Below are 12,256 nucleotides of genomic sequence, written 5' to 3'. Positions count from 1 at the left end.
TTGACTTGAAATGGAGTTTTCTTGGAACTTGGTTTGCATGAAAGGGAATATATTGTCACGGGTGTGTGTCTTGAGATATGGTGTTTAACTGCCAGGGCGTGCTTTTATGTAGCAGAATAAATCCATGAAAGAAGTCATTTTTATATCTAGCAGAACCAGGCTAAACCGATAGCCACCACCCAACGTTCTCTCCAGCTGTATTGTCTCCGTCACGTCACGGAGAGCGGCTCCTGTGCGCGGTTTTTTTTTTTTTTTTTTTTTTTTGTCTCTGTATAATAGATACTTTGAATTTCTTTTTCTGGTGCCTTGATTTACAAGGAGCAGGTTGGATTTGCGACTGCCTAATTAACATATTGGGTCTGATATGTTAAAATGAGATTCCCATGGCCAGCTGAAGCAGAACAAATTTAGTTAACTTCCAGAGCCCTTTACCCTGGCGCCTTTTTTCCCTGAATTCCCTTTCATCCTATCTCAGCGCCCGCCCCCAAAGGAAAATTTCACTCCCTTCTCGAAGACATTAGAATTAACAAGATAAACCACTTCCAAAGTAGTCTCATCAATGTTTTATTCCATAGTGAAGACGGTCTGAATAATTTAGCTAAGGAGTGTTAGTTTGTCTCCCGCCTTTGGGAGCTGCTTTCTGGCTACATTCAGCGGAGGACTTGGCCCAGCCAAGCTCAGGGTTCCCTGCTTCAGGAGGCAGTGACTGGGGCTGTTGGGGGGCGGGGGGTTCTGTTTGCTAAAGCCGCTTAGGAAGTGTAGGGGCGCTGCCTGATTTTCCTCCACTCGCTGCGTTTCTGTAGATATCCATATGATGGCATTTGCAGACTTCTAGCTGGCCCATAGCTGCTCTGCTTGTCCCTGCGTACTGACGTCCCCAACTCCTCTTCGAGTCTGGGCTCGGCTGCTGCTGCAGCCCTCGCAGGCTGGTGGTGCTACAAGGCCATGTATGCAGCGGGCTTTGGGGGCTGGGCTCTGCCACTGCAGCTGGCAGGCCGGCTTTGACACTTTCTCCGGGCGGGGCGGAAGAGCTCAGCGGACCCCCTGGCAGACAGCAAGCGGATCGTGGCCGAGGCGGCCGCCTGGATGTGAGAGGAGGGAGATGCCCAGAGCCACAGAGGAGCGTGGAGGGCGGTGGTGTCCTGCCTTTGCCTGCAAAACCTTTCTCTCTCTCTCCCTGTCCCTCCCCTCGGCAATGAATATTCAAGAATATGGAAGGAAAGCTGGCTACAAAAATGTCTTGATATTCAAATACTGCATGATTTATCAGGATTAAAAACCTGAAGCTAAGTGTGTATTTCCTAGATTTCCATTTGTTCCTCTTTCTAACCCTGCTTCTTGCTCTCCTCGGTTTGATCATGTCATTTATACCCGTATTGTTTCTAGTTGAAACACCTCTGTAAAGTCAACTAACCTTCCTCCCCAACCTGGTACCCAATAAACGTGAAAGAGGAGGACATGAGGGCCACTCTTCAGATAGATTTGCTTTGTAACTTCAAGCTGCAGGGATAACCAAGGAATGATACAGAAGATACCTCGACTTTAACAGAACTTCCCCCTCTGAGGTCCCTGGTGGGTGGGGGTGGGAGGGGGGGGGGCGGGCAGTGGGCGGAGGGGAAGTGTATTGCCTGGATTAAATAATGAAATAAATGAAAGATAACAGATAATTGGGAATACATTTAAAAATGATTTTTTTCTTTTATTTTCCTTTTTTTTTTCTTTTTCTCTTTTGATGAATTTACTTCTAATCCTCTTATCACTCAGAAAATCTTAGAAATCTGATTTGTGTATTCTAAACGTCTGACAAGGACACCACTTTGTCCTCCCAAATTACCCCAGAGTACTATTACAACAGTATTGATATCATACTTACAATATTTGTTAGCAAGTAAGTTATACCTATCTAGAGAGTGCCCAAGAAAAAAGAAATGCTGGTGAATATAGGTTCTTGGAAAATAAGGTGTTTTCACCACCTCCCACCTATTTCACTTTCTTCTGGCCTTTTCCCACTAAGGATTCGATTTTTTGCAGGTTAAGCCTTGTTCTTCCACCTTCAGCCTCAGGGAAGGTAAAGCAAATGCATTAAAATGGATGGTGAATGCTCAGAAACCTAAACAGATGATGGTGTGATGCATGTTTGAAAATGTCACTCATTGGTGCGGATTGGACTTAGGTTAAAGGTCATAACTAAATAGAACTACTAGCACACGGTTACATGCATAGAGGTTCCTAAGGGGGGGAAAAGATTTCTGCTACCTTTTTCTTCTCCCTTTTCTGGAAAAATGGAGAGGGTACAAGTTACTTTGAAAATCTGAGTCCACTGTCCTTGCTAAGAATTGTCTTTAGATAGAGCTGGCCTGGCTCACTAGCCTGACTCATTGATGAATTAACACTTCAGGTATTGATAGGACATTTCCCAGCCAAAAGCCTCCTTCTTTGTAAGCCCTCTTTTAGTCACTATTAATAGGGACAGAACAATAGGATATCTATAAGAACAAGCATAAGCAGATAGGTGAAAAGAAGTTGTCGTTTGATTCCTGTACCTTGGATAATTTCTTTTAGACATTTTTTTCTCTTTCTCTTTTCAAGAGGAGAATGACCTTGAACACCAGGCTTCTGTTCTTTCACACACCTCTCTCCTTCCCTCATAGATCTAATGTGTGTATGAGCACACACAGCTTGTTTTTGAAATATGAGATTCCTGTGCTGATGTTCTGGGAGAAGTTCATAAAGGTTTAGTTCTGACTGACACCAGCCAGAAGTGATTTCTTTCCTTTTTCTGAAGAGGGGATAGCAAGAGCTGTAGTTACCTGTGGGAGAATACCTCCACCCTATTCCCTCTTCAATTATTTTTGTCTCCTCTGTCACTAAATGCATTTTGCGTGTTGAAGCAGTATCTGGTTATGGCATTGGTGTTTAAATGATCTTCATATGTTATGTCATGTTTTATCACCCTTTCATCTTTTCATGAATGGCTCTCATTTCCTTTGTCCATTTAAATCAGTTATCTTGATCTTGTTGCTGTTTGAAGCACTTTTGGCTTAGTAGTTTTGCTGAGTTTTCTTGCTGGTGAAATTGAGATCTTGCTTTCTGCTGATGTATTGCTGTGTTGTTATATGGTTGGGATGAGATGCTTGCAGGTATCTAACAATATTCCTGCCTCTACATGACACTACTACATAATATCTACTAAATTATGTATTTTAAAATAAATGTATCATAAATAAGATTGCTAATAAGTTTTATTGACAATTTTGAGGCTGGAAAAAGGAAGCTACTTGAAACTTCCTAAAGGCTTAACTGGCTAACCTAGTAGCTTATTTCAGTGATTTTTATTTTCTGGTTACTTAAAAATGTAACATATTGGCATTATCTTCAGGGTTTTGTATATAGTATAATGAATTTTATGTTTTATGTATTATTGAAGAGTAAAACTGGAAATTTGGACCTTATAGGTGTGAGTGTGAGCCCCTAGAATACATAACTAGCAGATAATTTTGCTAAATCATTCCAATAATACACATGTGCATACTCTGCCTTGTTCAACAAGCCTTGGACTGAGACTGCTTATTCTGGTTGCAGAGCCCACATTTTTATTCCCATGGCATCCTTCAATCATTGAGGACGGTTTAGAACCTAAGGCTGTATAATTTGTTCATTACATGGTATGTGCATAGTGAAATTAAGAAGTATTATGTTCATAATTATTGAAGCTATTCCACTTAGAGGTGAACCATTTTTAGTATGCTCTACCAACATAAATTGTATGTTATTATGAAAATTCCAGTTTCATGTAACAGAAGACAGAAATGTAAGAATTTAATTCAAAGATAGCCAATGCTACTTTTAAGCTTTTTCATCATTGTTGTGAAGGATACTGTGCTGACAAAATAATTTTTACTAAACATAATTTAATTTTACACAAACATTTTACATGACATAATTTAATACTAATTATGAAGTTGGTTAATAAGTGGTAAACATTACAATGGAATTACATGTTTATATAACTCTGCTGTCCGTCATTTCACTGATTCCAAGTAAACCACATGAAAAGTATTTATTGTTTAAACTGCAAACTACATTTGTAATATTTCTCAGAAATTGGTTTTCATAGGCAGTGTTTAAGTTACATGGTCACATTGGCAGGAAAATGTCAATTGACAAGTTTGTTCTTCTTAGAAAATATGTCTTCCTTTGGGCATATACCCAGTAATGGGATTTCTGTGTCAAATATTATTTCTGGTTCTAAGTCTTTGAGGAATCACCACACTGTCTTCCACAATGGTTGAACTAATTTGCATTCCAACCATGGCACATATTTACCTATGTAACAAACCTGCACATCCTGCACATGTATCCCAGAACTTAAAATAAGAAAATATATCTTTTTACAAAAGAAACCTTTCAAAACTCAAAAGCTCACACTGTTCTTGCATTTTTTTTGTATGTGTGTGGGAGCATGGATATAATTTATTGCTCTAAAAAATCTTCCAAATCAAATATTTTGAAAATGGTATTATAATCCTCGTGGGAAACAATTGTAGAATTTTCATAGAAAATTGAATCTATTTTAGATTTTATAATAATAAAAGACTCTAGAAAAGAAGTAATACATTAAATGATTAAGGTTTCAACAAATTCTGGGAGCAGTTTCTGAATTCTTAGAAAAAAACAACAAAAAATAATTCATTCAATAGATGCTCAATCAAAAATAGTATATTTAATCTGGAATGGAAGCCTAAACAATGCTGTTTATCTTGATCTATTTTCACTCCACCACATTCAGCTCTTTTGAGGAAGTGCTAAAGAGCCTTGCAGGACAAACTTCAATTTACTTCTTGATTTCAGTGTTCGTTTTTATTCCTTATTTTCTATCTTCAAGTAGGTTTTCCATGGATTTTAGTGGTATTACCTCCCAAGTACTAGAATATTTGTATTAATGTGATTTACTAGTGGGGACATACCAACTACATTGCTATGAAGCCTAACTTTCTCTTATCTCTTTTGCAAATATAGGATGTGGTACTTTTCTTATTAGTTAGCTCTCCTTTTATTATTTTTTTATGGTGTGAAGATTTGTCAAGTTTTTGAGTGGTTTATTTACACTTGTTTTTATAAGTGTTTAGACATTTGTACAGCAACATTAAACTACATATAATTTATATGGCAGCATTGAACGCTACATGAGTAGTGAATATGCTTTATTTTATGTGGATAGATATCTTGAGATCATTAATATTCACAAATATTTTAATTTGGAATCCCACACTCAATAAAACTAGGTCTAACTTTAAATGAAAAGTTTAAGGTTATTTTTAGGCATTATGTTAGGATATTTGCCATGTATTGACTTTTTAAATATCAGACACTTAAACAATGTATAACTGGACATTGGGACCTGACCTCAATAACTCATTTTCTTAGTAACATGAAAAATACAAACAAATGAATAAACTTGAAAGTAATTTATTAGCTGAAACTTTTAGTTCTATTTTGATGTTCTACACTTTGTAGTAGGAGAGAGAGAAGAAATTAAGAAATCATGGCTGTGTTTCGTAGAGGTTGGTATTGTGCAGCAGTTAAATTAAAAGGAACTATGGAATTCTGCCTCCCTCGGTCACAGTCCTGTATAACCTTGAACAAGTCTTTGAACTTCTCTGAGCATCATAATCCTCACCAGAGAAAGAGGGCTAATAATATGACTTATGCAATCAGGCTGTCTGGAGGTTTCAGTGATATAGTTCATTAGGCACCTGACTGTTATTATCATTGTCATCATCACCATGATCATCTCATCATTAGCTAGCGTAAGCATGAAGAGGGAAAGTATAAAGGAGGTGACAATTGTATGGCTTCAAAAGCTCGTCAGACCAGGGGTCATATAGTCCAGTGTCTTCAGGAACCAGGCAGAAGATGTAAAGCAGAGAATCTCGCTGAGTTTAAGAAATCATAGACTGTATTTCTAATACACTGGAGAGTGCATGACTTGCCCAAAGATGTTCAAATTTATTCATTTTAATCTCTGATGGACATGGCATTAGACAACTTGTAAGTTCTCCTGACATGTATATTAAATCTTAATTTTTTTTTTAAAGCATCTCTGCCAAGTGGTCATCTTGACTAAGCTTGAGTAACTTTAGTAATTCCCAAATCACTCCACCTAAAATATATTATTTCACTTTCATATAGATGTATTATAATTTTCTCTTTTAACTTGAGCCAAAACTCTGGCATCTTGTAGCTTCTAATTATTTTTAACATGGTAGAAAGAGGCACACAAGTCTAATTCCTAATGGTAGTACTTCAAGTATTTGCGCTGAGTTCCTTGAAATTTCCAAACCACAATTGCTGTGCTTATGACTAAACATATCTTGGCCCTAAACTGGTTTAGGACAGTTTTCTGTATATCATGATTTCAAGTCCTTTTGCCTTTAATGGTCAATAAATGTTAGCTGTCATTAGTCTTCATCATCACCATTTTCTGGAAGGTCTTCATTTGTTATCCAAATTTTCACCTAAGCATGCCAACAACCCACGTGGGTAGACTACCATCCAGTTAAGCAGTGCCATTACTTGCGTGCTTTTGGAGCAGACAAAGCAAGAAAATGCTGTAACTCTCCAGCCTACACTCATTTTAGACGTTACAATTTGATCAATGTTTTCTTTCCCGCTGAGCCTGGACAAGGCATTGGAGTTCTTAAGATATATACCTCTTTTTTAAAAAATTAAAAATCATTTTTAAACATTTTTGTGGGTGCATAGTAGGTGTATATATTTCTGGGGTACATGAGATATTTTGATACAGGCACGCAATACGAACTATGCACATCATTGTGAATGGGGTATCCATCCCTTCAAACATTTATCTCTTGAATTACAAACAATCCAATTACACACTAAGTTTACTTCTTCAAGATGCAACAACTGGTCAATCTGAACACTGGATTAAACGTATTTGCTATTATGAGTTCTGGCACTTTTCGAACATTCAGATCATTTGATTTACTCATGATAACCAAGTTACTTAAATCTTTTCCAATAAATAGTGAGAGAAAATTCACTAATATATTTTAATGTTATTGTTCATAATAAATATGAACAACAATGAAATGGAGCAACACAAGAAGAGTACATTTTCACCTTACTCTAAGGTGATTGGCTGGCTGCATCATGAGCTCTCTGTTCTAGACAAGAATGACTCAAGTATATGCTTTAATTCCATTAACACATATTTATTTGGCATTTAATGCATACTTAGATTTTCTGCTAATCATTTCTCCTTTAAGTCACAGAAGCCAAAATGGCATAGATGCCACTCTAGAAAAGTTGCAATCTAGAGTGAGAAACAAATATTCTTTCAGAGAGGAGCCCTAATCCTGAATCAGTCTTGATGACATTCTCACACCTTTTCCTCTAGATGCCGTTGATCTCTATATTATTTACTAAATTAATTTTTGTGACCTCCTCCATTGTTTAATAAAATTGATTATTAAGCTCCTAGCAGTTTTTCAGCCTCTATATGAGGTTATCTAATTCCTAAAAAGGGGAAAAATAATTTGAATACAGAAGAAAATGACATGTAAACTTACTTGACTAAGTATCCTGGTCAATTGAGTCTTTTGGTTATCCACATTATCCATAGTCTTGAATGGTATTGTCTTTAGGCATCCTGTTTAAAAATTTTTTAAAATTTTGCATTTGATGTGAATTCAAATAGTTGTCAAGATCAACACACCACATATAAATATAGTTATTTCCTTAATGACTTCTTCATTATGTATGTTAGCAATTGCAGAAGACCCTTGGGGAACAATCCAAGACATGTTTAAGGCAGTTCATAAATTTGCCCCTTCTTTTGTTCTTTCTGTCTCAACTGTAAAGTGTTTCTTTGATTTTCTTTGCTCTTATATAGCTAATTGTTGTCAATGTACTTGCCTTCCTTTTAAAGTTCGTGATAGGAACTTACTAAGAACATAAATAATAAGGTTGCTAGGTACGTTGGTAAAATAAGGACCTAAGGCTAAATAAAAGTCTAAGGCTTCATCCTCTGAAACAAGCACGTGAGCTTTCCATGTACTTGCTGAGGACAGCACTGAAAGATGCTAATATAACTTGGATAATATATAACAGATGACGATGACCATCAGCATCATCTTCATCATATTCTGAGAAGGTGGTCTTTTCCTAGCACTGTAGATTTTTACTTTTCTCTACTCTATGCACTAACCCTACAACTTTATCATGATTGTCTCTGTTTTTTAGAGGAACATATTGAGGCCCAGTGTGGTTAATTTGCTTGCCCATGATTATACAGATAAGATGATAGGGCTAGAATTAAAATCCAAAAATTTTTGATTCTAAAGAGGATGCTCTGTCAGCTACACCTAGGGGATTGCCCTTTTATCCTACTGCTTATGGCTGTTTTCCATTGATTATTACAAAAAAATGTGTTTTTAATCTCCTTCAAGGATGATGAGCATCCTCTGATCATATATCCTATTTTTAGTTACTCATGTGCTTATGGTACTCTATAAATTGCCATGTCTTATGTAGTTTATAAAAACACTTTATCCACTAGGAGATTCTGTAGTTGTTTATATTGAGAAGGTATTTGCATCCTGAGTCTGGGATATAAATATATACTAAAACTTTTTGATAAAATAGACTGTGTGATTTTGGGTGATTTGCTGTCTTTAATTTTCAGTTCCCATCTGCAGGAGGGACTGGCAAGCCATTTAAACGGACTGGTATGCTGTAAGTAATAAATAAATGTTCAGGTTAACATGTTTCCTAGTGCAAAAGAATGAGAACATACTGCGATATCATGGTGGGGTGAAACTTACAGATCATTCTGTCCATCATTAACACCCTGGCATTTGTCTTATCATGCTCTGCCTTCCACTCACCTCTTCTTCTTTTGCTGTACTATTTGTGTAGACTGCAGTTGATGCGCTTAATGAGTGCTTCAGGTGTTACTCTTGTTACCTCTTCCCTTTGGCAGAGAGTGGAAAAGAAGTCACTTGACAAACTCATTTTCTCATCTTGAATCACTGGTGTTATTTCTGTGACAGAGGGGCTTGATGATAGGCAGTCAAAATCTGGGGCTTAATTCCAGATATAACTGTTATCAGGACAAATCTTTTCTAAAGTAAGCCCTGTGATGTTTTCCTATCTGTAAGCTATGTTGTTACCTCTTGAATTCAAAATGGCCACAAATTCATTGCAGTGCTTCTCATCAAGAATAGATGTGTGTTTCTCTTCTCTTTGAATCTGAACTGGCCTTTTTACTTGCTTTCAACAATAGGGATTGCAGAAGTGATATGGTATAATTTTCAAGCCTAATCCTCCAGAAAGTATGTAGCTTCTACTCTTGTTCTTTTTAAAAAATGTTACCATTATGTGAAGAAACATGGATTCCTCTACTGAGGACAAGTGACCTGGCTAACAGCAGCTCCAATGGCCAGACATGTGGATGAGGCCACCTGAGACCATTCACACATATTAGAACCTCCAGATAATTATAGTCACAAGAGTGATGCCAGGTGAGACCAACAGAAGAACTAAGCAACTCAGGCCAGCCCAAATTGCTGACCCACAATTCATAAACAAATAAAATGGTTGTCACTTTAAGCCACAAAATTATGTAATCAGAATAGATAACTGAGACATCTATCTTAGGTACTGAGACATAGCCAGACACCATACCTCTCTGGAAGAAAAGCCTGGCTCTCTTTTTAAAAAATGCTTTCAACAAATATTTGTTAAATATCTACCATAACTAAGCATGATGCCCCTCAATCCATGCATTCATATATTTTTAAGGCGGAATATATTCTTTTCTTACACCTTTGGAAATATTTGCTGATTTCTCAGTAGGTAAAATTGTCTATGATATTTCCTAACATGTACATGATAAGTAATTTTGATTTGCCTAATGTATAACTTACTGACTTATCGTTGCATTAGAGAAGCTCCTCTGAAAAGGTTGTCCTCTTGTGCTAGGAGTACTGCTATTCACCTAAAACCCAAGGGAAACTTTGACTCTTTTTTCCTGCAAGTGCTATTTGGGCTTGATTTAGTTCAGTGTGATATTCTGTAATTTCTCCAAGATTTCATTGTATCTTCTAATTATATTTTGGTGATTCATATTTGCTATTCATTTCTTTTGCAAATTAAATCTATATTGCACAATTACTTTATCCTGGGCCTTGATATTCATCTTCTTTTATTTAATAATATCCTCATTCATGTATCAAATTACTCTACAGGAATTTGACATACTGTTACAGGTATAATATGGTGCAGGGCATAGGTCATGGGGCATTACAACTATAATTTCATAACTTTCTGAGTATTATTTATTTGCAGAAAATACATAATTAAAATGAGTGTATTTGACTTCAGTGTTTGTATTTTTAGTAAAACAGATATATTTGTGAAGGGGTACATGAAAATGCATGTCATAGTCACTTAGATATTTTCTTCAAAGCTATTTTGTAATTATGGGTTGAAACCCTCCCTGGATTATGTTGAAATAAAATGTTTTATTTATGTTTTCTTTTTGGTCCTTCTTACTGTGATCTTAGAATCTAATGTAAGATAGGTAATGTGTGTTATGCTTTTTATTTGAAATTTCTACTAGTAAATTCTAAAATAACCAGGTTCCATATGCTGCATATGGCAATATATGTATATTGCAATATATATACATATATATCCACATACACACTACATATACTATGTGTATTATATACAGTGCATTATCATTGATTTTCTTGGCATATTTCTCAATTTCCTTACCTGTAGAATGGGGCTAAGGTTGATGACCATCACAAAGGCTGTTGTGAAGAGTCAGTGAAATAATGTATTCCCAGCACCTCACACATCACTGGCAAATAATGGAATGCTCAAACAGCACTAGCAATTATTATTATTATATATTGAAAGTGAGAAAATTACAGTTGTATATAAAGAATAATTGCAAATAATTTTATGCATAGCATGATGGCTCTTTAAAAAAATACGTCTTTATATATTACATGTTAGACTGCAATATTTGGCCTTAGTAGATTGTCAGCTTTCAAGTCTGTTTCTAGTTTATTCTATCGAGACACAGGACCAAAGGGATCTTATAAAACAATGTCAAGGCAGTACTTTTCCTTAAAGATTGATACAGAAGGTGTTAAAAAATATAATTAAAATGAAAGCAAACTTTCCTACAGATGTACAGTAACTAACTATTGTTAAACTAACTGGGATATTTTAAAAGCAACGTCTCAAATGATGTATGGTTCTAATAATTAGGCAGGACCAATTCAGGTTGTTTAGGGTTTTGAAGTAACATAATTTGGGAAATCTTTTAAAGAAAAAAATTATATAAAGTTACAGACACAAAAAGTAAGTAAAGTATCTTGGAAGGGGCTTTTGTATACCTTTTTTTTTTTTTTTTTTTTGAGATGGAGTCTCGGTCTGCCCAGCCTGGAGTGCAGTGGCGCGATCTTTGCTCACTGCAAGCTCCGCCTGCTGGGTTCACGCCATTCTCCCTCCTCAGCCTCCCGAATAGCTGGGACTACAGGCGCCCGCCACCTCACCGGCTAATTTTTTTTTTTTGTATTTTTAGTAGAGACGGGGTTTCACCATGTTCTCCGGAATGGTCTCTATCTCCTGACCTCGTGATCCGCCCGTCTTGGCCTCCCAAAATGCTGGGATTACAGGCGTAAACCACTGCGCCCGGCCAGCCATTGGTTTGGTGGTACATGTTTCACTCTTATTAAGGACATGTTTGAAGAATTGAGGAGAGATGAGTAACTTGATTTTGTTTTCTGTTTGGGAAAATCGATCTTATAGTAGCTTAGACTAATTTGTGTAACTTTTTTTTTTCCCCATTGATGTCTATCTCTTTAATAGTTCTATTTCTTTTAAATTGAAAATTAAAATATCGTTTAAATAGCTGTGTGAGTATATGACTATCACACTTATTATTCTATTGGGATCAAAATAAATGGACAAAAGAATATGTGTAATTGTTTTCCCAATCATGTTGGGGAAAGTGGTTTTTTTTTTTTTTTTTTTTTTTTTTTTCAATTCTAAGTGTTGTCTGTACCATTACATTTTGAACACATGGAATAAATAATTATCTCTAACATCTATATTAAACAAAGGAAGCAGATTCAAGGGCAATTTAAAACCAAAATAGGAAATTTAAGTGAAATATATCACTCTTGGTATAAAGTGTGCATTCAGGAGGTGCTGG

The 12,256-nt window shown here is 36.2% G+C and overlaps 1 protein-coding gene across 8 annotated transcripts in view; it reads left to right on the top strand.

The window, feature by feature from the left end:
- Positions 1-12,256, top strand: part of LRFN5 (leucine rich repeat and fibronectin type III domain containing 5) — a 280,525-nt gene that overhangs the window by 2,486 nt on the left and 265,783 nt on the right. The gene's annotated exons all lie outside the window — the stretch shown is intronic.

Source organism: Papio anubis, chromosome 7, assembly GCF_008728515.1.
Source record: "Papio anubis isolate 15944 chromosome 7, Panubis1.0, whole genome shotgun sequence".
Taxonomy (NCBI): domain Eukaryota; kingdom Metazoa; phylum Chordata; class Mammalia; order Primates; family Cercopithecidae; genus Papio; species Papio anubis.
The sequence above is the reverse complement of the archived record's forward strand: the minus strand, read 5'-3'. Positions and strand labels throughout refer to the sequence as shown.